General features: G+C 38.2%; 1 protein-coding gene and 1 pseudogene across 2 annotated transcripts in view; one reads left to right on the top strand and one right to left on the bottom strand.

Annotated features, from left to right (window-relative positions):
* Positions 1 to 27,176, top strand: part of ZFAND3 (zinc finger AN1-type containing 3) — a 321,493-nt gene that overhangs the window by 173,707 nt on the left and 120,610 nt on the right. The window lies entirely within an intron of this gene.
* Positions 13,476 to 14,165, bottom strand: LOC125996239 (40S ribosomal protein S6-like; annotated as a pseudogene).

Genomic DNA, 27,176 nt, shown 5'->3' on the forward strand with positions numbered 1-27,176 from the left:
AGGGATTGAGGCACATCCCTGCATGGGGCAACCCTAGTTCCATCCCTGGTACCCCATATGGCCTCCATCATTGCCCTTGAGTGATTCATCAGAACAGAATCAGGAAAAGTCCTGAGCCCCATTGGCTCTGGCCTAAAAAGAAAAATAGGAGAAGAATAAAAAAAGAGGAAGGAAAGAAAAGTTAATTGACATTGCTTAAATGTGCTTTGCTGAAAAGGTCATCCAGTACATTATATTGGGATATGCTCTTTTTTCTATTATATATTAGAGAGGAAACATGTTTGCATTTCCACTCAATGTTTAAGGAAAATTTAAGAGAATTACTGAAAAGCCAGCAGAGGGAGTACATCACATGTCTGCTGAGTTGGCCTAAAAAATATACAGACCCTTTTTAAAGACTGTTGACCTAAATAGCTAAAAATAAAACTGATCATTTAAAAAATATTTTAAGAAAAGGAAAGATAGTATAGGGGTTTAAGGTATAAACATCCAACATTCTCTAACCAAAAATAAATAGAAAAAGATGTGTTACATTAAATTCTTATTGGTCCAGACTCATTTTTATAACAGTGCTGGATTTCACAGGTTTCACAGTCAGCTGATTAATTTATTTTAAATTGAATACAGTCTTTAAATTAATATTAAATAAAATTAATCGGAAAATAAAAATATCTTTGTCTAAAGCAGATTCACCACAATAGCAACTTCAGGTATATGGAAAACTATCAGTTGTAAAATATTGACTTTAGTGTAGGCATTTTTAAAAGTTAACATTTTTATTTTATTTTAGGAGTTCATTTAAGTTGCACCCATGAACTTTTTATTCGGGACCTAACTGTCCTCAGGGAACCATGGATGCTTAGTTAGAGTTTGAACTAACTTATGATTGAATCCAGACCTTCTGCCTGGTAATTGGATCCATATTGATTGTTAGTTGGGCCCCATTTTTATTATTAGAATGACTTAAAAATAAAGTCTGTGTGACTAGAGTGTGCAGAGTACTTGGCTTGCACACGGTTGACCAGGGTTTGCTCTCCAGCACAACATATTGTTCCCCTGACAACTTCACCAACACAGAGCCAGGAATCAGCCTTGAATACTACCTCACCAGGTGTGGCCCAAAACATGAAAACAAAAAATAAAGCAAAATCCTGTATTTTTATACATGGCAGTAAGAGATAAGGGTTTACCCTTTTCACTACAACATTATCAAAACCACTGGTAATGCCAAAGTAGTATTATCAAACTTCAAACTTGTGTTGAAGAATTTTGCTCTCTGGGGACTATATGTGCCTGAGGGAAACCAACTGCCCAATATTATTTTGTTGATCTATATTTGTTATCTTATTTGTCCTACCCTTAGTTCCAATTAAAAACAACTTTTAACTTCAATTTCCTCATCAGTGTTTAAGTTCCTACTTCTCATTATAGGATAAAGCACTAGACACTGTAATTACCCTAACCACAACAGTCAATTACTACTCAGTGAAAATAGTAGTTATTTTTATTTTCCCAATAATAAAATAATCCTAGTTATTCAACCATTACTTTGTCTGATTTATAGTGTAGTTTAAGTAAAGCTTAAACTAGCCTTAGATTATTTTTATATGTGGATTTCATTTTTAGAGCAATTTTAGGTCAATGGAAAAATTGATTTAAAAGGTATTTCCCTTGCTGGAGTGATAGCATAGCGGACAGGTGTTTGCCTTGCAAGCTGCTGACCTGGGATGAGCCCAGGTTTGATTCCCAGCATCCCATATGGTCCCCTGAGCCTGCCAGGAGCGATTTCTGAGCAGTCAGGAGTAATCCCTGAGCGTTGCCATGTGTAGCCCAAAAACAAAACCAAAAATAAGATATTTTCCTTATATATACCTGCCCCTACATATGCACGATATCCCCCATTGTCAATATTACCCCTTGTTGCTAATGAATGTTCTTGTTAACCATAGGGTTAACACAGTAATATATTAAAGGTCTTTGAATTTTTATTTTCTTTTTGGGGCCACACCTAGCTGTACCCAGGGCTTATCACAGGTTATGCACTCAGGAATCACTCCTAGTGGGCTTGGGACCATATGGGCTGCCATGGATTGAATCCAGGTTGGCCATTTGCAAGGCAAAGCATTGCAGCCCAGGTAACATACTCTGGTTCCATGTAATTTTTATGTAGTTTATATTTAGTAATGTGTACTCTGGGGTTTCACAAATGCAATATAATATGGATCTATTGCTATTGTATTATACAGACAAGTTTCACTACTTTGTGTTCTCTTGATCCCTCCTCATAGATTCCTGAATGACTACTCTTCTTTTTTGTTTTGTGTTCTCTTGATCCCTCCTCATAAATTCCTGAATGACTACTCTTCTTTTTTGTTGTTGTTGTTGTTTGTTTTGGGATCACACCTGGAGCTGATTAGGGGTTATTTTTAGCTCTGCACTCAGAAATCTCTCCCGGCAGGCATGAGGGGACCATATGGGTGGCAGGGATTCGAATCACCATCTGTCCTGGATCCCCACTGTGTGCAAGGCACTACTATGCTATCTCTCTGGCCCCTACTTTTCTTTTTTGTTGTTTTGGGGCCACATTCCCTGATGCTCATGGCTTACTCTTGGCTCAAAGATCACTCCTGGAAGTGCATGGCGACCATATTGAGTGTTAGGAGTTGAATTATGGTTTGTTGCATGCAAGGCATTATACTATTATAATATTATACTATTATATTATCACTCATCTTACTGTCACCAGTTTTGTCTTCTCCAGAATGTCAGTTGGAATTAAACAATTTATTGCGTTTTCAGATTGTTTTCTTTTCCTTAGTAATACACATAATATTTCCCTCTGTGCCTTGTGATGGCTTGAAGATGCACATGTGTTTACTATTTCTCGATAAGATCTCTTTGTTTGGATGTACCACAATATTTTATCCAATAAGAACATCTTGTTGTTTTAATGTTTTGGTAATTATGAATAAAGCTGCTATAAAGTTAGTATATCTTTTAGAGGATTTTGTGTAGCCATAAATCTCATCTCCTTTAGGTATATACCAAAGTGTGTAATAGCTGAACTAGTTAGTTTTACCGCCAAACTCTCTTTTGAAGTACCTATGCTAATTTTGATCATACTAGCAATGAATGAAGGTTTCTGCTGCATCAGTATTATTTGGTATTTCTGATCTTCTCTGATATTTGAACATTCTAATAATTGTTGTGAAATAGTCTCAGACATTTGTGATGTATTAATCTTTTCATGTGTTTTTTCCCACTTACATATTTTGTTTGACATGTAAGTCGTGCTGATTTTTCAGTCATGCTATTTCTATTATTGTTGAACTTTAAGTTCTTTGTAATATTATTGTTATTAGGTGTGTCTTTTAGAAATATATTCTTACAGCCTATGGCTTGTTAGTTTCATTCTCTTGACACTGTCTTTCACAGAGTAGTCTTTTTATTTTAATCACGTTCAGTTTATTGGTCTTTCATTATTGGGTCTCACTTTTAAAAAAAATTGTCTCAGGGGCCCGGAGAGATAGCACAGTGGTGTTTGCCTTGCAAGCAGCCGATCCAGGACCAAAGGTGGTTGGTTCGAATCCCGGTGTCCCACATGGTCCCCCGTGCCTGCCAGGAGCTATTTCTGAGCAGACAGCAGGAGTAACCCCTGAGCACCGCCGGGTGTAGCCCAAAAACCAAAAAAAAAAAAAAATGGTCTCAGAAGTTCTCAAACCTAGTTTTTGTGTCTTGAGACCACTAAATAGGGTGGGGGGATAGAATGAGAAGGTGTGGGGGAGAAAGAGAGATGAGTGTGAGAGAGAATGAGTGAGAGAGTACATGCTGTGAAAATAAAAGGTCAAATGAAAACCTGTTATTTATGTTTCATTTTAGATTTTTGTAATACTGATTGTAAGGGACCAGCTTAGACAGAGAGTTGAAGGAGTGGAGGTAAGGGGAGCATTAGTAGTCCTGTAGTGAAGCTAACCCAACCAGTTGCAAATATCTAACAAAATCTGACTAGGGGTTGGAGATATAGTGCAGCAGGTCGAATGTTTGCTTTGCAGATGTTGACCTGGATTTGATCCTTGACCACCATCAGGAGAGATCCATGAGCACAGAGCTTGGAGGAAGCCTTGAACAGTGCCACGTATAACTCACAAATTTAAAAACAAAACTATTGTTATTCTAGATGAGCAGATTGTTGGACTGATTTATAGTTGAGAGTTTGCATAGAATTAAATATCTTTGGAATAAAAGACAAGGTTGCATGGGAATTGGTACTTGTAACAATAGTTCAAGTAATATATCAGAGAATTTGAGCTGCTGATCACTGAGAGAATCACAAAAAAAAAAAAAAAGGAACGGGGCAAGAATGAGGGAACAAAAAGAAATACATGTAACCTATGAAAAAGAACTGGATTTGTAATAAATAAGTTTCAGATTTTTTGTTGAATGGGATACTTAGGGATGTATGGGTCAAGTTTTACCTTGGAAATGGTTGACTGGCATAAATTGATGACATATGTCATTAGAAATAAGATGTGAAGGCTTTCAGTGACTTATGTCTTGAGAGGCTCTTCACAGGATAAGAATGATGATAATCATTCCCATTTATTAGGGTTCTGTGATTATGACATGCGTCGTATTAGCTCAACTGCTTTGACCCTAATTAAATTTCTCAGGCCCTAGAATTAGGTTGAATATAGCAGAACAGGAAATAAATATTTTTCTAGTAATGAGAACTGTTTCTCATGTGTTTTAAGAAACCATCAAGAAGTTTTAAGCTTTAAGTCAGCTTATGCATAGAAACTGTTATTTATAGAGAGACATACAGGTCTCCTGATGACTTGTAGAACATAATAGAAGGGTCTATCTTTTTGGATAGTGAGTCTAGTTGTTATTTGTTGACTTTTTTTTTTTTTTTGATTTTTGGCCACACCCAGATGTGCTCAGGAGTTATTCTAGGTTTAATGCTTGGGGAACTACATTGGTGCAGGGAATGCAACCCAGCACTCATCATGCAAAGAATGCCCACCATTGAGGTCTCTACCTGATCCTCTTGGGTTTTTTTTTTTTTTTTTTCTGTCTTGTTTGGTTTTGGTTTTGGTTTTTGGGTCATACCCAGCAGTGCTCAGGGGTTACTCCTGGCTCTACACTCAGAAATCACTCCTGGCAAGCTTGGGGGACCATATGGGATGCTGGAATTCAAAACACTGTCCTTTTGCATGCAAGGCAAATGCCTTAGATCCATGCTGTCTCTCTGGCCCCTCTTGGTTGTTTTTTAAGATTAATTTTCTACCTACTACAGGAAATTAATAAACAACTGGCAACTTTAAAAGTCATTTCACTTCTTTCCTTAAAAAGGAATAAGTGACCTGAGATAGTACAGGTGCTTGTGAAAATACAAAGCTGACTCTGGTTCAACCACTAATATGCTATATGGACCCCTGAATCATATGACTGATCCCTGAGCACTGAACTGGAAGCACAGACCCCTGAGCACAGCTGGATCATGGCCTGCAAACCAAAAATAAAATAAAACTAAAAGGGAATAGAATAGAATGGAATTTTTTTTATTTGAGAAATTAAGTCGTGCTGAATAAATGCTCTGGCCACTCACCCCCCCCCCTTAATCCTGGTTTCCTGTTCTTTTATTGTTTTCATCTATGTACTCACAGAATAAGAAAGATTGCTACTGTAATAATCATTCCATACTCTAGTAATCACAATCATTTTTTGTTTCCTTTGTAATTTTTGTTTGTTTGTTTGTTTTTGGGCCACACCCGGTGTTGCTCAGGGGTTACTCCTGGCTGTCTGCTCAGAAATAGCTCCTGGCAGGCACGGGGGACCATATGGGACACTGAGATTCGAACCAACCACCTTTGGTCCTGGATCAGCTGCTTGCAAGGCAAACACCGCTGTGCTATCTCTCCGGGCCCGTAATATTTTTTCTTTTTTGATGAAATCCCTTTTAATCACAGTAAGATTTTTTAACTGGTCCATATAAATCACTTGTTCATTGGTTTTCTCAAATTATTTGTTTATTGGGGGCTGGGGCAATAATACAATAGGTAGAGCATTTGCCTTGCACAAAGCATACCCAGATTTCATTCTCAGATTCCCAAATGGTCCCCCAAGTGCTCCGAGGAATGACTGCTGAATACAGAGTTAGGGCCACACTGCCAGGTGTGGCCCAAAGGTAAAATAAACATTGTTTACTATAAAAATATAGTTATTTTACTAAGTTCTTATACAAGTAGAAAAATATATATATATATTAGAAGAATAAAAACTTTCCAATATTATCAGTGAGTTTTTGTTGTTGTATTTAGTTAGTTTTTTGAACCACATCCATTCCTAAAGTGCTCAATGGTTACTCATGACATGGCACTCAGGGATCACTCCGGGAGGGCTCTGGGGATCATTGGAGTAGGATTGGCTGAGGGTTAGACAAATGCCTTCCTTTAGTACTATTTCTCTTTTCCCCACTATGTTTATTTTGATTTGGTTTCTTTTTGTTTGAGTGCAATGCTATTTTGACTCAGTGCTCAGGTATCACTCCTGGTGGTATTCAGGGGACTTTATGCAATTCCAGGGACTGAACCAGGGTCTGTAGGGTGCAAATTAAGAAATATAACCCCTTTACTGTCTCTCCAGACCAGAACTTAATTTTTAAAGGCAAAATCTTGCCTATAAAGTAACTTCGTTTTAAGTCCTAGGTTGAAATCAGGGCACTTTAGAGGTGGGTAAATGCCAGCCCTATAATTGGAGTGAGGGAGGAAAAAGAAGTTTTTTTTTTTTGGTTTTTGGGCCACACTCCGTGTTGCTCAGGGGTTAATCCTGGTTGTCTGCTCAGAAATAGCTCCTGGCAGGCACAGGGGACCAGATGGGACACCGGGATTCGAACCAACCACCTTTGGTCCTGGATCGGCTGCTTGCAAGGCAAATGCCACTGTGCTATCTCTCCGGGCCCAGGAAAAGAAGTTTTAAAATACAGGTCAGAGCTACTTCTTGCAGTTTATTACAGTAATATTTCAGAAAACATTGAATAATGTCAGACACTTATTTTCTAATAGAATAATAACCCATAAATTAAATTCATTTTATTTTTAAATAAACTTATTTGTTGGGACCACACCTAGCAATGCTCACTGCTTACTTTTGACTCTGTACACCTGGTGGGGGTTGGGAACCATATGGGATGCATGTTCAAATCTGGGTCAGTTGTATGCAAGGCAAATACTATGCCTGCTGTATTATTACCACTAGCCCCTAAATTTATTAATAATTAACTTTTAGATATAACGAAGTATAAGTCATGATCTATTTTTGAGATATAAACTAGAACTAATCTAGTAAAAAAATTTTTTTGCTATTTGAGTAAAGGTACTACATTTCTTGCAATCTTTTTTGTCTTTTTATTTAAATGCAATTGGTTTTGAAAATTTCTCTTAAATATATGTAGTTGGTAGTAGATTGCATAACATAGGATTCATACTATTGAATAGTCAGAACTGAGGGAAAATTAAATTTTTACATCTCCTGAACCTGAGTATAAAGTTGATTTCACAATGAACTTTGGGGTTCATGAATGTAGGTCAGCTTTTCTTTCTTGGTTTTTTTTTTTTTTTTTTGACACTTTGATCCATGTGGTTATGGAAATTTTATAAATGTGTTGTAGCTGCTCTTTTTCCTCAGTGACCTACTACTGAGTTCAAATATGAAACTTAAGCAAATAAAAATCAGTCATCTTCACATCTGATTATTTTGAACCTTCTATTATGCTTACTTTATATTCACATTTTGAAAAAGAACCTAAACTATCATAGCCAAGACATTTTCCTCAAACCTCTTTTTAAAAAAATTTTAATATCTTTATATAACTTTTTAAGAAAGTGTTTTATTTGTGTTTTTTGGGGGCCACACCCATTTGATGTTCAGGGTTTACTCCTGGCTAAGCGCTCAGAAATTGCCCCTTGCTTTGCGGGACCATATGGGGCACCAGGGGATCAAACCGCGATCCTTCCTTGGCTAGCACTTGCAAGGCAGACACCTTGCCTCTAGCGCCACCTTATTGGCCCCTATTTATATAATTTGATTACAAACATGTTTGTAGTTGAGTTTTAGTGATATAAAGAACACCCCCCTTCACCAGTGCAACATTCCCATCACCAGTACCCCAAATCTTCCACCTCCCCCCCTCCCTGCCTGTATTTGAGACAGGCTTTCTATTTCCCTCATTCATTCACATTGTTATGTTAGTTGTCAGTGTAGTTATTTCTCTGATTGCACTCATCACTCTTTGTGGTGAGCTTCCCATCATGAGCTGGACCTTCCAGCATTCATCTCTATTGTCTCTGAGAATTATTGCAAAAATGTCTTATTTTTCTTAAAACCCATATATGAGTGAGACTATTCTGTGTCTTTCTTCCTTGACTTATTTCATTCAGCATAATAGATTCCATGTACATTCATGTATAGTAAAATTTCATGACTTCATCTCCTGACGGCTACATAATATTCCACTGTGTATATGTACCACAGTTTTTTTAGCCATTCATCTGTTGAAGGGTATCTTGGTTGTTTCCAAAGTCTGGCTATTGTAAATAGCACTGCAACGAATATAAGTGTGAGGAAGGGATTTTTGAATTGTATTTTTGTGTTCCTAGAGTATATCCCTAGGAGTGGTATGGCTGGATCATATGGGAGCTCAATTTCCAGTTTTTTTTTTGAGGAATCTCCATATTGTTTTTCATAAAGGCTGAGCTAGACATCATTCCCACTAGCAGTGAATAAGAGTTCCTTTCTCTCCACATCCCCTCCGCGCTGATTATTCTTGTTTTTTGTTATATGTGCCAGTCTCTCTGGTGTGAGATGATACCTTATTGTTGTTTTGATTTGCATCTCCCTGATGATGAGTGATGTGGAGCATTTTTTAATGTGTCTTTTGGCCATTTGTATTTCTTTGACAAAGTGTTTATTTTTTTCTCCCCATTTTTGATGGGATTAGATGGTTTTTTTCTTGTAAAGTTCTGACAGTGCCTTGTATATTTTGGATATTAGCACTTTATCTGATGGGTGGATTGGGTGGATAATTTCTCCCATTCAGTGGGTGACTCTTGTATCCTTGTATCTCTGAGGTGCAGAAGCTTCTCAGCTTAATATATTCCCATCTGTTTATCTCTGCTTCCACTTGCTCAAACCTCTTTTTAATAAAGATTTTCTTCTACTGCTCTTATTTTGCTTATTCAACTGTCTCCTGGTTTCTAAGCAACCATAATGATACATACATTTACATTGCAAGACACATAGGTCCAGCTTTTAAGTATGGTGAATTTTACCTTTGAAACCTTTAAAACTAATCTTCAAAAAGTAAGGGTTGTTCATTTTTCTAATATGCCAATGTTTTGAGTATAATAACTAAGCATTGAGAAAACGAATGTTCACATTAACATTTACCTTATTGTAAAGATTTCTATATTTTTGTTTTTCTATATTTAGATTTATTTAGATTTAAATTATAATCTATATCTATATGTCTGGATTTAACGATAGGTACATAATATAGCTATTAAATATATTCTATATTAATAAACTAATAAATTAATAAAAATTTTATTTTAGAAAAGCAAACATTAGTAACCTAGGAAACATGAAGAGTCTATCTTGTGATATCCATGTTTTAGGCTTTGTTTTAATTTGGGAGAGCTATACCTGCCAATGCCTAGGACGTATTCTTAGCTTTATGTTCAGGGGTCACTTCTGGTAGGATTTAGGACAATCTGGGGTGCTAGGGATCTAATCTGAATCTGGCCCATTCAAGTTCAGAACCTAGGACAGAGCCTAGGTTATAGTCTTTCAGCATAGTTCCAGAAGTTCTGCTCAGTCACAGTTGTCAAAGTTAGACCTCTGGAATTAGAGAGCTTGGTTTTTGTACAAATCCTAGGCCAAGGCGTAGGCTCGGAACTTCCTCATTGGTCCCTTGATAGGTTCTGTCCAGATCATATTTGTCAAAGTCAGTCTTCTGTAGATAGCGATTCTGTTTATTGTTTAGGGCAAAGGATGACATGTCTCCTGGTTGCATCATACCGTTAGGTGCTGAGATGGGGCAACCCTCTTTTAGTTCAAGTTGTTGCATTTACCTCATGTCAGGATGTCATGTTAAAACTGGTGCAAGTTGGTGCTGGGACGGCATTCACAGTTTCCCCTGGAGGAGTTTGGTTCCTGGTGCTGTTGCTGGGACTTGTGTCGGGTCCACATCTGGGATCTGGGGTTCTGGGTTGGACAGTCGCTGTCCTATCACATGGAGTCTGAGTTGGGTCTACATGACATATGCTTATGGTGGGAAGTGAGCCTGCATTTAAAAAAATATGGGTTCTTATCCCTAGTAGATAAGAGCTTGTTTTTATGCATAATATTTCCCTTTATTTGGAATCAGGCTACTAGTTCTTAAACGCAAATCTGAATTATATAATAGTCTGAAAAATGAAAAGAGCTTTGGGGGGTTAGTTTATTTTAGGGTTATACTCTGTGTTGCTTAGGACCCACTTCTTGCTCTGCTGTCTCTGACAGGCTTAGGGATTATATGGGGTGCTGGGGATTGAACCAGTCAGCCATGTTCAAGGCAGATATCCTAATCACTATATTTTCTTTCCTCGAAAGCAGTTTTTAAGCCACACACAATAAATGTGAAAAATCTTTTGAGGCTTCATCATGACCTTTGACTTGCCTGGTAGTTCATATGAACGCATGGGACGACTGAACCCCCTAGGAATCCAGGCTAAAAAATAAGAACAAGAGGAAGGAGGGCAAGTCTGACAGGGATGCTTAAAATAAAAAGACTTCTTAATCAAAGATTACTTAAACTACTCAAACTTCAGGGTAAATAGACATTACAGAACTAATCCAGCCAAACAGCTAAACAGATGACCAGTTAACCAAACAATAAGAATACTAAATATCCAGGTTTCAACACAGATTATAGGACCTGAAAAGAAATTAGACATTTTAGTGATAATAAATGAAGGAGAAAAGGTCAATAACAGAAGGATAAGGAATGTACCCATTGGTTTACCTTACATGTGTAGGCCCTTGATAGGATCCCTGATACAACAAAACAGAATAAAGGCAGGAAGTAGAAGCTTCAGCAATAGAAGGGAGGAATAAAGTTAAAGAATTACATTTGAGATTATGCTCCTTCAGCCAAAAACACAAGCTTTGCAACAACTTGTCTTATAAAACAAGCACAGAAAGGGTTGTCCAGGTCTGGAGCGATAGTACAACAGGTACGATGCTTGCTTTCCAAGCATCCGGCCTAGGTTCTATCTATAGCACTATATATGATACCCTAAACACTGCCAGTATGAAGTCAGAAGCACCATCAGGTGTGGTCCTCAAGTAAAAAGACACAAAGGTGGTCTTCCCAAATGAGAAAAGCGTGCAGCATTATATAGCATAGGAACTATAGTTTCCAGTTTTATAAGAACTGTCAGGTCAGGGAAAATACCATTTGTTTCATATCTGGCAATCAAATTGCCTTGATAGAGTCAGAAAAGAATCCAAGCCTTAGAGAAATAAATTACTGGAAAAGGTTTATTCAGGACTAATTTGCACTTAAAATTACTAGTGTTCAGGGCCAAAGAGATAGTATACGATTTAAGGCACATGTTTTGCATGCAACTGTCCCCTAGTTTGATTCCCAGCACTGCCGGAAGTGACTCTTGCCCACAAGGCTGGGGATAGCCTGCAAGAATGCCATGTGTGGCCCAAAGACATTTCCTTAAATAAAAAATAATCAGGTAGAGGCTTAAAATAGGAAGAAGTTTACTAAAAGAAGAGCATGAGCCAGAAGAAAGTATTGCTATTTCCTCACAAATTTCTAGTTTATATAGACATAGAAATGAGACATGAAAGAAAACTTCGGGATGGTAATTTCCTAGACTTGCTATGGCAGTTATAAACTGTCACGGTGTGAGTAAGTTTTACTAGTCAAATGTGGTATTTTTAGAAGCTGGAGATAAAGTACAGCAGGTAAGCCTTGCAAATGTCCTGACCCCAGGTTCAATCCAGTGCACTATATCTGGTCCCCAGAGCACCACCAAGAGTCATTCCTGAGCACAGATCCAGGAATAAGTCCCAAGCATCACCTGGTTTGTCACGAAAACATAAAGCAAGATTATTCTGTTGAGTATATAATAAAGGTGGAAGTTACCAGTAGGGTCACTTGTTTCTTCATCTTGTTTTCTTAGATTTTTTTTTTTACCAGTCTTAGTTTAGTGAATCTCAAACTTCATCTGTTGTTCTTGTAATGTGTTCAGTGGCTATTAAAACATTGGCCAAAACATTGTAAATAACTGTGAAAGAGGCACAAATATGAAAGAGGGTGTGATGTTGCTAATTCTTGTATAATTCAAAAGATATTTGCTTTAGGGAATAACAGGATGTTGTAGTTGTTGTTAAGTTTTGTAGTGTCTGTACCAGGGAATGTTTTTCCATAACAGGCAAACATTTTTTATTTCTTCCCCATCTGGGTTTACTGTTTATCACATTTATAGTAACTGTTCTACTGTCTTACCTTCAGACAGTTTATCTTTCAAGGGGTTCACCTGTTGGAAAGCCCAGATGTTGAAAAGGACCAGATGCTGACTTTTAGAGGACCCATGTGTTGGACTAAACAAAAAAATCACATTATTATAAATGTTCAATTATATAAATATTTTTATAGGACACTATGATAATAACATATATATTAAAGAATATCAGTAGATAAAAGTCAAATGAGCCAAATAGAGACTTTGGAAGCTACATTGGTAAACAAACATTTAACAAGTAACCTTAAATAATATGGATATATTTTGAAAGTTCAGCTGTCTGATGGGATGTCCAGAAACTGTATGATCATAGTCCCTTTGCTTGATAATGTTAGATACTTTTCTCATGAGCAGACAACCCTTTTTGTGCTTGCTTTATAAGATGCACAGTTACTTTAGAATTGGCATATTTGGTCTAAGGAGGAGACTCTTAATTCCAATCCTATATCCTGCTAATCCAACTTTTCCCCTTCTTTGAGGAATAGAGAATATGTATTCTATACTATTTCTAGTTTGACTTAAAGGCTTGTAAAGTGTGATAGGTAAGCATACTCAATACAAAATACTGGGAAATGAGAATTACCCAAGTGACAACCAAACCTTATTTAGAAATTCTGTTGAGTTTTCTTGATGTTTCACATGAGCTGTTTATCTAGTGTTCAGCACAGTAAGATTATTTTTTAATGTACTTTTTTCTCAGAAAACTTTTTTGGGGTGAGGGGATGGGCCACAGCTAGTGGTGCTGAGGCTCTGTGCTCAAAACTCACTTCTGGCAGGTTCAGAGAACCATCTGGGATGCCAGAGATTGAACACAGGTTGGCCATGTGCAAGCAAACACCCTACCCACTGTGCTGTCATTCTGGCCCCAAAACTCATGTTTTGCTGAATTCAGACTTCTCAATACAGCCTCTGTCTCATAGTGATCTGCTTTTGGCATTTGTCTTTTGTCTCCCTCATTCTCACTGCCAACAGCTTCGCATACTCTGCAGCCTCATTCTTGATTTTCCTGGTTGCTAATGCTAGCATTTGTGTTGCAGGACATGTCAAGTAACATGCTGAATCCTGGTGCTTTGGTTCTAGGTTTATTTTATTTAGGGCTCCTTTATAATATAACGATGGACATCATCATCTTTAGCTAGATTGAAAAGTTTGCAGATTCTATTAGCTCTTTTGGGCCCTACACACTGAGGCACAGTAGTATCAGTGAGTCCAGGAATATCCTCCCTTTTCTTTATAGTAACAAAGTTGAAAATTGACATCTACAGACAACTTGACATCTACAGTGCAACCATGAACAGATTTGCACTTACTTTCACCAGTCCTCTGTGATCTACAATAGAAATACTCCTTGCTCAGCAGCAGCCAGGCCCAAACATGGGTCAAGAACCCTTACTTCTATGGGAAACCTTGCTTGTCATTTCTACCACTGATAGGCACGATATAACTAACCCTTGCATTCTTCGCCCAGAGTGTCAGCAACAACTTTGGTTGCCATCCACTTTTCATAGTAGGCATGCAGTTTGCATCCATCATCAATTCAATGACTTTCTGGTAGCCAGTGGTTGGAGAGAAAATGTTCAGTTTCATGTTCAGATAGCCTGTTAGTTGCCTTCCAAGTAAGCCTCAACACAGTAAAATTTATGCTGGAGTGTAGAAGAAAGGAATTCACTTCTTAGGATGCCAGTAAAAACTATTTCTTGCCATGTTTTCATAATTTTCAAATTATGAGGTGTATGATTTTGATCATGTTGATACTCTGGCTAACTAAAAAGGATAGTTATAGCTGTAATACAAAAGGAATATGTTATATATAGACTTGAATTATTTCCCCTTTATACTCTAAATTTTTACATAAATTGTGTCACATTTTCCTTAAGTCAATGGCCCAGTATTAACTTGTCCACTAGAAAAATTTATAGATGGGGCCAGAGAGATGGCGTGGAGGTAAGGCGTTTGCCTTTCATGCAGAAGGTCATTGGTTCGAATCCCGACATCCCATATGGTCCCCCGAGCCTGCCAGGAGGTATTTCTGAGCATGGAGCCAGGAATAACCTCTGAGCGCTGCCGGATGTGACCCAAAGAAAAAGAAAAAAAAAAAGAAGAAGAAAAATGTATAGTTACTTTTATTCTGAAAGAAGTATTAATGATATTTCTTAATGAGCATTTTAATCACAGCCTAGCATCATTTGAAAGGCAAGCATTTAAAATAACTTCATGTTAAAATATTCCCAGTTCAGGTTCCTCTTGGAATTATATGCTATTGAATACTGAGAGCCATCAACTAGCTGGTAAAATATTTATATGCTTAAATGTAGATAAAACAATTCAGCCAAGCCCAGAGGAGGGATAACAGTAGTACTTTTACAAGGGAAGTGCTATACAAGGAGTACCTTGTCATCCCCTGGGCTCCTTCTTTAGAATAGGGTCGTTGTTGGGGTTTCTTGTTTGCTTTTAGTTTTGGGACACACCCAACAGTGTTCAGGAGTTCCTGGGCTGCACTCAGTAATTAATTCTGGACTTCCAGGATGAATTCTGAACCACATATGGTGCTTTTTAGACAAAACTCAGGTTGGCCGCATGCAAGGCAAACATTCTACCCACTATACTATAGCTCTGGCTCTTAGGATAGAATTCTCTAAATAAAGCTTGCTCAGGTTTGTCATTCTGCTGAAGGACATTCATTTAAGTTGTACTCTGTTCCCTTTCAGTTCTTGGAGACCAGCCAAATGGCTTTTTGTTCACCAGTTGTAAATAACAAATAGCCTAGCATATTTTTGAATGTTTATTGTACAATTATCAGATTACTTTTTTAAACTTTAGTTTTGATCTTTTGTTGCAGGTAATAGCTTCATTTACATGATCTTAATATGTTACTTGTGAGGGTGTTGTGTGGAAAGATATGACTGATTAATACAAATGCTGAGGAATGGAAAGAAGCTGGGGTGAAGAATAAAAACAGTGGACCATTCTACTTCTACACAGGCATCAAAAATATGGTAAAGGTGTCTTCCAGGGCTACTTCACAGCTCAGTCAAGCAGGACTTGGATTAATTAGCTGACCCTGATCATCTGGTCATATACATCTCTTACTCTTTTTCTGTACATTTATGCATTAAGGACTATAAGAATAAAAATAGCTTGCTAGAAAGCTTTATTAACCCTCAACCTGTTGATGACACATTTTGCTAGCTCTTGAATGGTAAAGACAGAGGTGATGCATGCAGGGTAGCCTTTAGTTCCCAATCAAAAGAAGAGTTTTTATTTAGCATGTTGGTCTGTTAGCTCTTTATTACAGGGCTCATGACTTTTTATTTCATACAGATATTTTAAATTTGAACTTTAAATGAATCTTACCAACTGAAACTCAAGTAAATGTACCATTTTAATTGGATTTGTAAAGAAGTTACAAGAGAAATTATTTTAATGGGTTATTTTAAATAGCAAGGTTCATCTTAGACATCCAAGTGGTAGGTCGTCTGAAGCAAGGTCACCATGAGGTTTAAGTAGGAAATCACAGCTGATTTTCCCTTAATCTGATGCTTTACTTTTTTAAAAATGAACATTATGTGTTTCGGACATAACATGTTACTTGTGTCTTTTTCACTGCCAGTAGACATTCATAGTCATTTGTTTTGTACAATACGTTAGTTTTCAATGTTATGATATCATTGAAGATGGAATGGTTTTAAAAGAGTTGAAAGCAAGGCATGTCAAATTAAAACTAAATCTGCTATTGTATAATCTGGTTGGTACATCACTTTCTTGTAGTGGTTAGGTTATAGCTTAAAACCTATTTGATCTAGAGCTAGGGAAGTAGTACACAAATTAAGGCACTTGCCTTGCACATGGCCAGCCACAGTGGTAGGCAACCTTATTTTTCAACTGAGCCAAATCTCACCAAAACCATGATTGAAATTTATTTTGAGAGCCACACAGGGCACAAACTGACAGAGGCTAGGAGCAGAGTCCTGACTCCTGGAGCAGCCGCCCGGCACACAGAAAAGCTGCTCGCGAACCACGGCTTGCTGACCACTGGCCTACCATATTGTGTCACTGCATACAGCTACCTGAATACCACCAGGAGTGATCCCTGAGCACTGCCAGGTGTGATCCAGAAAACAAAACAGAAACAACCTCCCAAAAAAGCACTTTCGTCTTTAAGATCAGAAGTAAAATTTAGATAGGCATTAAGTCTGAGATTAGCAGGCTGTTTCATGTTCAGTGTTCATTACTTTATTTAGTCTTTGGAGTTAAATGCCTGTATGCCATGTCACCTCTCCTGCACATCTCTTAACACCCTGAGCATCCTCCATGTAGTCTTAGTAGCTTCCTTTTTTTTTGGTTTTTGGGCCACACCCGGTAATGCTCAGGGGTTACTCCTGGCTATGCCCTCAGAAGTCGCTCCTGGCTTGCTCCGGGGGATCAAACCATGGTCCATCTAGGCTAGCGCTGGCAAGGCAGACACCTTACCTCTAGCGCCACCACGCCGGCCCCAGCCTTAGTAGCTTCTAGCACAACTCGGTCCAAGCAGCAACTCACTGCTCAGGGCCTAGCATCAAAACAATTTATTTTATATTGCTTGTTACAATAAAATGACAAATAGAATGATCAAAAAATAGATCAGTAAAATTTGTGAAGATTGTTATATCTCAAACGGTGTCATTAAAATCATTGAGGATTTACTGAACTGTTTATTGCTAATTGAGCCTTCTGTGTAACTTGTTATTCATTGAGCTTAGTTGACTTCTATGCTACTTTCCCATCTAATTTGCTATGTTCTACCTGGCCGTCAGTATTATGGAATTAACAGTTGATTTAGGATCTTAAGTCTTGGGATGGTTCTTGGCTCATCCCCCTTCCTTTTGGGGCCCCTGAGTTTCCAGCCCAATGACTGGTGTTCCATGAGTTACATCAGTTTGGTTTTTTTTTTTTTTTGGGGGGGGGGTCAGACTCAGCAGCACTCAGGGGCCACTCCTGGCAGACTTGGCAGACCATATGGGATGTTGGGATTCGAACCACCGTCCTTCTGCATGCAAGGCAAACTGCGCTACCTCCTTGCTATCTCTCTGGTCCTGGCATTTTTTTCCAATATAGGTTTTGTTGTTGTTGTTGTTGTTGTTGTTGTTGTTGTTGTTGTTTTTGGGTATGTCTTTTGCCTCTGTAACCAGAGGCAACCAGCTGATTCCTAGGTATTTAATTTTTGAGGTATAATTTTGAATAGATTTTTATAAATTTCTCTTTTTTTTTGTATATAGGAAAGCCATAGAATTTTTGTGTTGGTTTTTGCAAATTGCCACCATGCTTATCATTTCTATTTGCAGTTTTCTTATTTTACCTCTCATATTTTCTTTCATATTTCTGACAACCTGTTTTGACGTATCTTTATACTCATTAAACATCCTCACTATTGTGCTATTAAAGTTGTTTTTTCTGAGGATTTACAGAGCTGATTGGTGTTGGCTTGCCATCTGTGATAATTTAGTGGGCATCTACATGTTTTTCCCCATTGGTTTTCTAGTGTACCTACTGTGCTGAGGGGTGAGTCTTTGTATTTAGATACCCTGAGAGATTTTTGAAGGATTAGGCTGGCAGCTGCTCTTGTCCTTCTTTGCCTATCTTCAACCAGTGACAGGAAGTATAACTTAAACAGTGTGGGATTTGCTGAGTAGATTTTTTGGATGAACACATAAGCAACTGCATTTTTTAAGAGCTAGGACATGGGCCCAATAATAAAGTGTTAATGCTGCTTGAATGAAAGGGAGGGAGTGTGATTCCTGTTCATATTAGGGCCCAGTGATCTCAGCTAGAGATTAATCTGACCAGGAAGGGTGGAACTGGAAATAGAGGTTCAGGCGATGAGGTCTGGATTTGCTAGGATTTCTAGAGGAGAAACCCAAAGTACAGGAAGTTAGAATACTTTCTTCAGGTCACACAGCAATTATGAAAGCCAGGATTCAAGCCCCACCTGATTCCATACTACTGAACACCACAGTGTGACTGGGGAATGTAAGAAACCTTATGAACTGTTCTCACAAGTGGAGGCTATGGCCTTTATGTGAAGTACAAACTTTATTACAGGATCTGACAGATTTTTAAGCTGTTTATTATCCTTCAGGAAGACTAATTTTTCTTCTATTAGATAACATGTCTTTTGAGAATTGTGATTAATATAAACACCTTTATTATCTTTTGTAATCTTGTATTTTTGGGATAAAAATTAGTCTTGAACTTTGGATTAAATTCATGGTTTCTCTGAGTATATTGATAGGTTCTAATGATGAAATAGAAAATAGTAATTATGCCATCACTGATCCTTTACAGTTTTTTCTTTTAGCCTTTTGAATCTTGTGGTCTGTGACTCTTTGGAAAGGAGATTCTTAAAATATGTCCCACAGTACTTGCAAAACATTGCAGATTTATTCATAATACAGAGTTGAGCTTGTTTCAAATGAAATAAATGTCTTGGTCTAGAACTTAAATTTAATCTAGGATCACTGTGGTTTGGTAGTATGTACTACTGATAGGAAACTGTGGTGCTGAGAACTCATGGAAATGAAGTAGTAGGGAGGAAATAGTTTATTAAAGACAGCAGCTGCCCTTATAAATGGAGGGACACACAGATACAAAATATCAACTTACCCAGGAATTTCACTAGGCATCACCAGGAGCACTGCTTACCTCCCACTATCCCAAAAGTTCTTAGGGTGTGTCTTTGTATTTATTTTGTCCTCCCATCCTCTATTTTTGTGGGGTTCTTTGTTTGTTTGTTTGATTGATTTTTGGGTTTTTTTGTTCACACTTGGTGGTGCTCAGGGATCACTTCCGGCAGGCTCCTAAGATCATATGGAGTGTCAGGGATCAGATCTAGGTCAGCTTTGCACTGTTTTGTCTTTTCTGTTCTCCATGTAAAAGATTTAGTAGCATAATACAAATACAATTATAAAAATGGGGAAATCTTTAATAAAAGGAAAGGGGTGCATCAAAAGAAATAATACAGACAGTGATTGCCCAACAAAAGAGGGCAACTTCAGTTCAGTCACTAGCACCAAGTATGATCTCTTGAGCACTGCCAGGAATGACCCCTCAGTACAGTTGCATGTGGCCCAAACTCCTCTCCACCAAAAATTAGAGGAAGGAATAATCTGACATCCCCCCCCCCCAATTCTTAAATGTTTTCCTGATTTTCTTGTCATTTGAAATAGGTTTTGTGATGTATTTATTGAAACATTTAGATCTGAAATGGAGGGGATCTAGTCTCTATAAGAATAATGTTATAGCAGTCAGGCCATTGGTATGATTACTTGAGGGGGATGGTCAGAACGTTAAGTTTTGTATTTGGTTCTTTTTTTGAGGGGGGATATGGAGGTGGTTTGTTTTGTCTGTTTGTTTGGGGGTTATTGTTTGGGCCATGTCCAACAGTACTTAGAGGTTACTTCTGGCTCTTAACTCGGAAATTATTGCTGGGTATTGATCAAAGGAGGTAGGCCAGAAGGAGGGCTAATTCTTGCTGAACCATCAACTGAAACCAATGCTCTTCTAGATTTGCTTTTCTATGCAACTAAAGTGTTCCATCCTCCTCTTTGGCTCATTTTGCTTATTTTTCATCTTTTTTATTATTTTTTTTTATTTTTAATTATGATAACAAAGATGCAAAGAAATAGGACAAGGTATAGTTACAGTGGAAGGACAATCACCCATAAACAGAATTCTCAGAAATCCCCTTGCTGATATCTGAACTTTGAACTTTCAGCCAAAGAACATTAAGAAAAATAAAACAGAACCCATGTACAATTACTTTGTCCCACAGCACACAAAGCAATCTAAAGCCATAAAACTTATGTAACTCCTTAAACATTGAAGGCAAAGTACTTTTTTACATTTCCATGCACATGCATATTAGTTTAAGTTAACCTCAAAAGTTTAAGTAGGTTATTTTTCTTAAGGATTAGAGTCAAAGGAGCACAGTAAGAACGGTGTTAGAGTGGCAATTACTGTTTGCATAGGCCCACCAAAATATGAGGAACATGGAAAGGAAAAGCCTTGGCCTAAATACAAGGAGACCCTACCCCTGAAGTTTCCTGGCATAAGACCAACTCTAGGCTCCAGGCAAACTAGTTTGTCCAATCCAAGTCATTGTCTGTAGTGCCATTACACTTTTATTTTTCACACAGTCTCTGTTGTTGGTATCATGTTTTGGTATTAAAGATCCTGGAATCTGCATATTCTACTTTGCAGTCAGGATGGTGTGGAGCATCCTCTCGTTTCACCTCACAATTAAAGGGCAATGCAGAGAGCCCTGTCCTATAAGCAGGTCGTTGTTGTTGTCGTCGAGTCTTCTTAGTGTTAAGGGAAGTCTCTTTTGAGCAGGTCGATGTCAGAGCAATGGTAGGGTCTTCCCTGGTAGAGGATTGCTTCCAGATGTTGTTATAAAAAACCTTGGATTTTTCGTAGATAGCTTCCCTGGTTCAGGGGTGAATGGAGGATGCCCATTCTTCTGAGGCCTGTGCCTGGTCATTATATCAATGTTCAGGGTGTAAGGTCCCATTGCACTACAAGATTTGTGTGTTCCAATCTCTATTAAATAAGAACTTACTTGTATGTATAGTATTTTCCCATTTTACTGTGCCTATGCAAACAAGGAACAATGCCACGTGGCGTTACCGGTGTATATGGGGGCAGTAAGAACAAGTCCAACAGTCCCCATGACATGGTTCAATCAACAGCATTAAACTGAGGGACTTTTCCATCAAAATTCTTTATTGAACAGCTCACAAAAAGAAGACAAGATAAAAAGTGCGTAGAATCTTCACGGTAAAAGAATATTTAGAAAAAGTTATAGCTGTCAAAGAAAATACACATAAAATATTCAAAAGACATAGTTGGGGATTGTTAAATCCAATGCACGACTTTGGTCTGTGATTAGGACTGTGTAGTACTGAAGTTAAAAAGGGTAAATGGTACTGATGATTGGGGTGAGAGAGTTAAGGAGTAATAATGAGCTTTGTAGGGGTGTGCAAAAGGACAGAATCTGTTGGGGCAGGAGGTCAGTCTTGGTGCATAACAAATTAAAGAACTGAGGGTAAAGAGGGTTAATTAAGGGAAAGATAACAAATACGGATTGGGAGATGAGGGAGTAGAAGGGGCTCTGGTATGGGGGAGGGGAAGTATATCAGAGGGGCTATATACATTCAGTGGTCCTCAAACTATGGCCCGCGGGCCACATATTGTATTTGTATCTGTTTTGTTTCTTCATTGCAAAATAAGATATATGCAGTGTACATAAGAATTCATTCATAAGTATTGTTTTTACTATAGTCAGACCCTCCAATGGTCTGAGGGACAGTGAACTGGCCCCCTGTTTAAAAGGTTTGAGGACCCCTGGTAGATGAATTGTTTATGGATTAGGCTTGGCAGTCAGAGAGGATCACTGTATAGGAAGTCACGTCTACATATACACTGATTTTAGAGACCTATTTGAATATTATCCTCCAAATCTAGGGTATTCCATTTTTTTTCCCCTAGAAACAGTCGAGAATTAAGAATATTTTTGGATGTTGTTAAAAAGTATATATGTGCCCACATGCTTTTGAAAATGAATACTAGCAAGAAAAGAACTCCTGAATGGTTCCAGTATGCATAGGGGAGGAATTTCTCTCCCACACCGTCACCCCAGGGCCCGATTTACCAGGCCTGGCCCTGAAGACCAGTCTGGCATGGGGGGATTTCAGTCCCCTGGACTAAGTGGTCAGCCCAGGGGGTCTATGGCTAGCTGTTCTGCCCAGAGCCCCCAACATACCAGCTGAAGAGACACAGCATGGCATGTGGAGTCTTCTGGGTGCAGCCCCTGCCTCTTTAGTTTGTGAATGCATAGGGGAGGAATTTCTCTCCCCCCACCTCGCCCTAGGGCCCGATATACCAGGCCTGGCCCTGAAGACCAGTCTGGCGTGGGGGATCTCAGTCCCCTGGACTATATTTTTTCATCTTTGCCTTATTTCCACAACATTCTTAATCTTTTTGGTAACTTGATGGGTGAGCTCTATGTGTAGGACCTAGGTAGATGGATGGATAGATGGATCATTGGACAGATAGACATACACAACATTAAGTGCTCACTTTGTTGAAACTAGATCAGTGTCACAATATTCAGAAAATTTCCTGTGTTGACAATTTTTTTAAATGGACACATTTATGGTTAGACTGAAATGAGGTAAATGTGTCTCTCGTGAGTGTTATTGTCATACTAATGGATTGATAGATATTTTCTGTAATGTTAACATGTTAATTTATGCCCTGTAAATGAATGTGAGACACTATTACTAGGAAAACTGTATAGTCTGCACAATAAATGCTGTATAAGAAACAAGCCTTCCTCCAAATAACCTTACTGCTAGTTTACACTTCTGAATAATATACGCTATAGGTGCAAAGACTCTGAGGACTACAGACAGCATTAAAATAACTTAGAAAATAGGCTTAATTATTGATGAGAGTTTCACTTGTAAACTATCAGCTTCTTGTGTTCGTGTATTGGTCATATTTGCAAGAAATATTGAAGACATGGTGATGGGAGTCTACTAGATGTTATTTCTATTATCATAAGTTTTAAATTTTGTGTTCTAAATGGAAATAAGCAGAATTGAGAGATCTTTGGAGTTTCAGAGCTAGTTGCTATGGGTAGAAGCAGAAACAGCTTGTAAATTCAATTATCTGCTTGCTGTCATGGTTGCTCAATATTTTTAGTATGTGTAAAACTCATCTTTACTTCCTAAAAATAAGTTGTATATTAATTTGAAGTTTGTTAATATATTATATAAGTAATTCTTATTAATTTTTGTTTGTTATGCATTATAAAAATAAACTTAATAAATTCATATTGTGTGTTTCATGACAAGCATTTTTTAGTGGCTGGAGTATATAGTGATAAGCAATTTATTCAGGGGCCTGAATAATACAGCAGTAGTACATTTGCCTTGAACAACATTAAATGCTCGCTTTGTTGAAATCAGATCAGTGTCACATTATTCAGAAAATTTTCTGTTTTGAGATTTTATTTTTAATTGACACATTTATGGTTAGACTGAAAGGAGATAAGTGTGTCCCTCATGAGTGTTATTGTCATTCTAATGGATTGTTAGATACTTCAGTCGACCCAGGTTCAATCCCTGCATCCCATATGATCCTGAGTGCAGAGCCAGAAGGTAACCCCTGAGCACTGCCAGGTGTGGCTCAAAAACCAAAAAGAAAAATTTGGGCGGAGAGATAGCACAGCGGCGTTTGCCTTGCAAGCAGCAGATCCAGGACCAAAGGTGGTTGGTTCGAATCCCGGTGTCCCATATGGTCCCCCGTGCCTGCCAGGAGCTATTTCTGAGCAGATAGCCAGGAGTAACCCCTGAGCGTTACCGGGTGTGGCCCAAAAACCAAAAAAAAAAAAAAGATTCATCAGGAAATAGTACTTAATGTTGTGTATCAGATATACTGAGATGAATAGTAGAATAAAGAAAAGTAGTCTCCATATACCATAATCAAGGTACTTTTGGTTAAGAAAGAACGAGGAATTAGATTAATAGGGTACTTGCCTTGCATGTGGCTGACTTGGGTTTGATCACTGACACTGCATATGGTCTCCAGCCTCACCAGGAGTTGTCTCTGAATGTTGAGCACTGAGCGTCTGAGTCTGAGTGTGGCCACCAAAACAAAAACAAAAAGAGGGAGGGTGAGAGGAAGGAAGGAAGGGAGGGAGGGGAGGGAGTGTTCCCAGTTTCCTTTTGCCCCTGCCTGCCTCTAGGGAAGAGATTTTGCTTCTCTCTCTTTTCCCCTCTCCCCCTTTTTTGCTTTTAGGTACTGTGGTTTGCAGTACTGTTACTGAAAGGATATTATGCATATCACTTTACATCCTTTCAGCACCCTGCTCTTGTTTATAGTGTTGATTTCTAACTCATTGTCATATGGTCTTGTCTATGACTTAATTGCACCACCACCCCCTTTGTGGCATACTTCCTACCTTCCAAGAACATGGCACAGCTCTCAAACAGGTAATTCTTATGCACCATACCAGTTTATATACTGCGGAAAATCAAAGGATGTGCCAAGATAATTCAACAGTTTTACCAAATACTTATTTAAAATGTGCATCCTATCCTACCCATTTTGTTTCTAACAATGTAATATAAAGAATTTTAATAAAGGTGCACATGTGTTCCCTGGACCCTGTGTTAGTGCTTCACACGTGTGTGCTGCCAGCCCACATATATGGTGCCTGAGTACATGTTGCCTGCACCTCTCTTCTTGAGATGCGTACTTTCATACTTTAACACTGAGATGTGCACCAGGGCTCTCTCCACTTTTAGAGGTCTGCCTTCTAACTTGAGTATGTTACTCTCTTTCTTATCCTCTCCCTCCCCTTCCTCCGTACTTTTGATTAAAATCTGTTTTTACTTAAAAAAAAAGAATCTTAATAAAAGTTGCCTATGGAATGAAAAACCAAAGTGGCCATAAGTACAAAAAAATAGTGGATTGTCTAGCCAACCCTGCTTCAATACCGAGCACAGATACAGCCCTTGAAATACCTCTAGAAATGGTTCTAGAAGAGCTAGGAGTATCTCCTGAGCACTACTTGGTTTGGCCCTCCCTTCCAATCATGCTTGTTTTAATTTCTATAATACAATTGTTTATATTGTGTATATACTTCAGTGAGCACATGGATCTCTGTACCTGACAACAAAGATATATTGATTATTCATTGCTTAGAGAAAAATGTAGGTGATTGAGGAGGGTTAAACATAAAAAGAAAATTTATTTTCAGAGAAGGAAAATTTAGTGAAATCTTTTCTACGTCATTTGTGTGTATTTTCAAGTCCTTGAAGAAATCAAAAAGACATCACTATTGTCATAATATGGAAGTGAAAGGGTATCTAGAAGTCCTTCCCAACCAGTATGGTTTATCTAAGGGAGAAACAATTGAAGCATATATGTTACAGGGTGAGTTTTTATTTCATGAGTAGATAAGGTCTAGTCCTATTTGGATTGTGTGGGTGGATGACTTGACATCTGAGCAATTGAAGGTGTTTTTTAAGTACTTCTAGTCTTTTGAGGCTACTCTAATAAAAAGATTGATCTGTGAGGAAAAATATTTCTGGAAATTATGCCCATTATCTGGACAGCACGCTGCACAGGGCTTACTGGTTATATGAGCTCAGTTGTCATTCTTATTTTGTGGAAGCATTCCTCCCTCTTATTAAATATTTTGAATCCCAAGAATACTACTGGTAAATTATTTTTCTCCTGGGTTAATAATAAGTTGCACTGCCAGTATCCTCACAGCTATTCAAGTCGGAGTAGCAGTCCCATTAAAATTCAAAGTTCAAAGGGTATTCTTTAATTTGCAATCTACAGAGGTATTTATGATTGCATTTCAGGCATACAATTCTCCATCAATCCCTTCGCCAGTGTCCTTTACCCTCCACCAGTATTCCCAGTTTCCTTCCATCCCCTCAGCCTACCTGTTTTCCCTCTCACCCTATCTCTTTGAAAAGGGCACTTTTTTTCCCTTCCACCTTTGTCAGAGTGTTTTCTCTCTTTCCCCCACCTAATCGCAAGCTTCCTACTGAAGACCAGTTCTCCATGTTTTTGGGTTTTGGGGGAAGAGAGGGGCTTACTTATATATTTTAATATCTTTATTTAAACATCTTGATATGATTGTAGTTGGGTTTCAGTCATGTAAAGAACACCCCCCTCCGCCAGTGCAACATTCCCATCACCAATGTCTCAAATCTCCCTCCTCCCCACCCCAGTCCCACCTGTACTCTAGACAGGCTTTCTACTTCCCTCATTCATTCACATTAATAGTTCTCAATGTAGTTATTTCTCTAACTGCACTCATCACTTTGTGGTAAGCTTCATGTTGTGAGCTGGACATGTTGTGACCTTCCAGCCCTCCTCTCTTTCGTCTCTGAGAATTATTGCAAATATATATTTTATTTTTCTTAAAACCCATAGATGAGTGAGAGGATTCTGCATCTATCTCTCTCCTTCTGACTTTTTTTTACTCAGCATAATGAATATAGATGTGCAGAAGGGATTTTTATATTGTATTTTTGTGTTTGTAGGGTATATCCCTAGAAATGGTATAGCTGGATCATATGGGAGCTCAATTTCCAGTTTTTTGAGGAATTTCCAGATCGCTTTCCATAAAGGTTGGACTAGACGGCATTCCCACTAGCAGTGAATAAGAGTTCCTTTCTCTCCACATCCCTGGGGCCAGCACTGCTTGTTCTCATTCTTTGTGATGTGCGCCAATCTCTGTGGTATGAGATGGTACCTCATAGTTGTTTTAATTTGCATCTCCCTGATGATTAGTGATGTGTGGAACATTTTTTTATGTGCTTTTTGGCCATTTGTATTACTTTGACAAAGTGTCTGTTCATTTCTTCTCCCCATTTTTTGATGGGATTAGATTTTTTTTTTTTCTTGTAAAGTTCTGTCAGTACCTTGTATATTTTGGATATTAGCCCCTTATTTGATGGTTATTGGGTGAATAGTTTCTCCCACTCAGTGGGTGGCTCTTGTATTCTGGATACTATTTCCTTTGAGGTGCAGAAA

Source organism: Suncus etruscus, chromosome 18, assembly GCF_024139225.1.
Source record: "Suncus etruscus isolate mSunEtr1 chromosome 18, mSunEtr1.pri.cur, whole genome shotgun sequence".
NCBI classification, from domain to species: Eukaryota; Metazoa; Chordata; class Mammalia; order Eulipotyphla; family Soricidae; genus Suncus; species Suncus etruscus.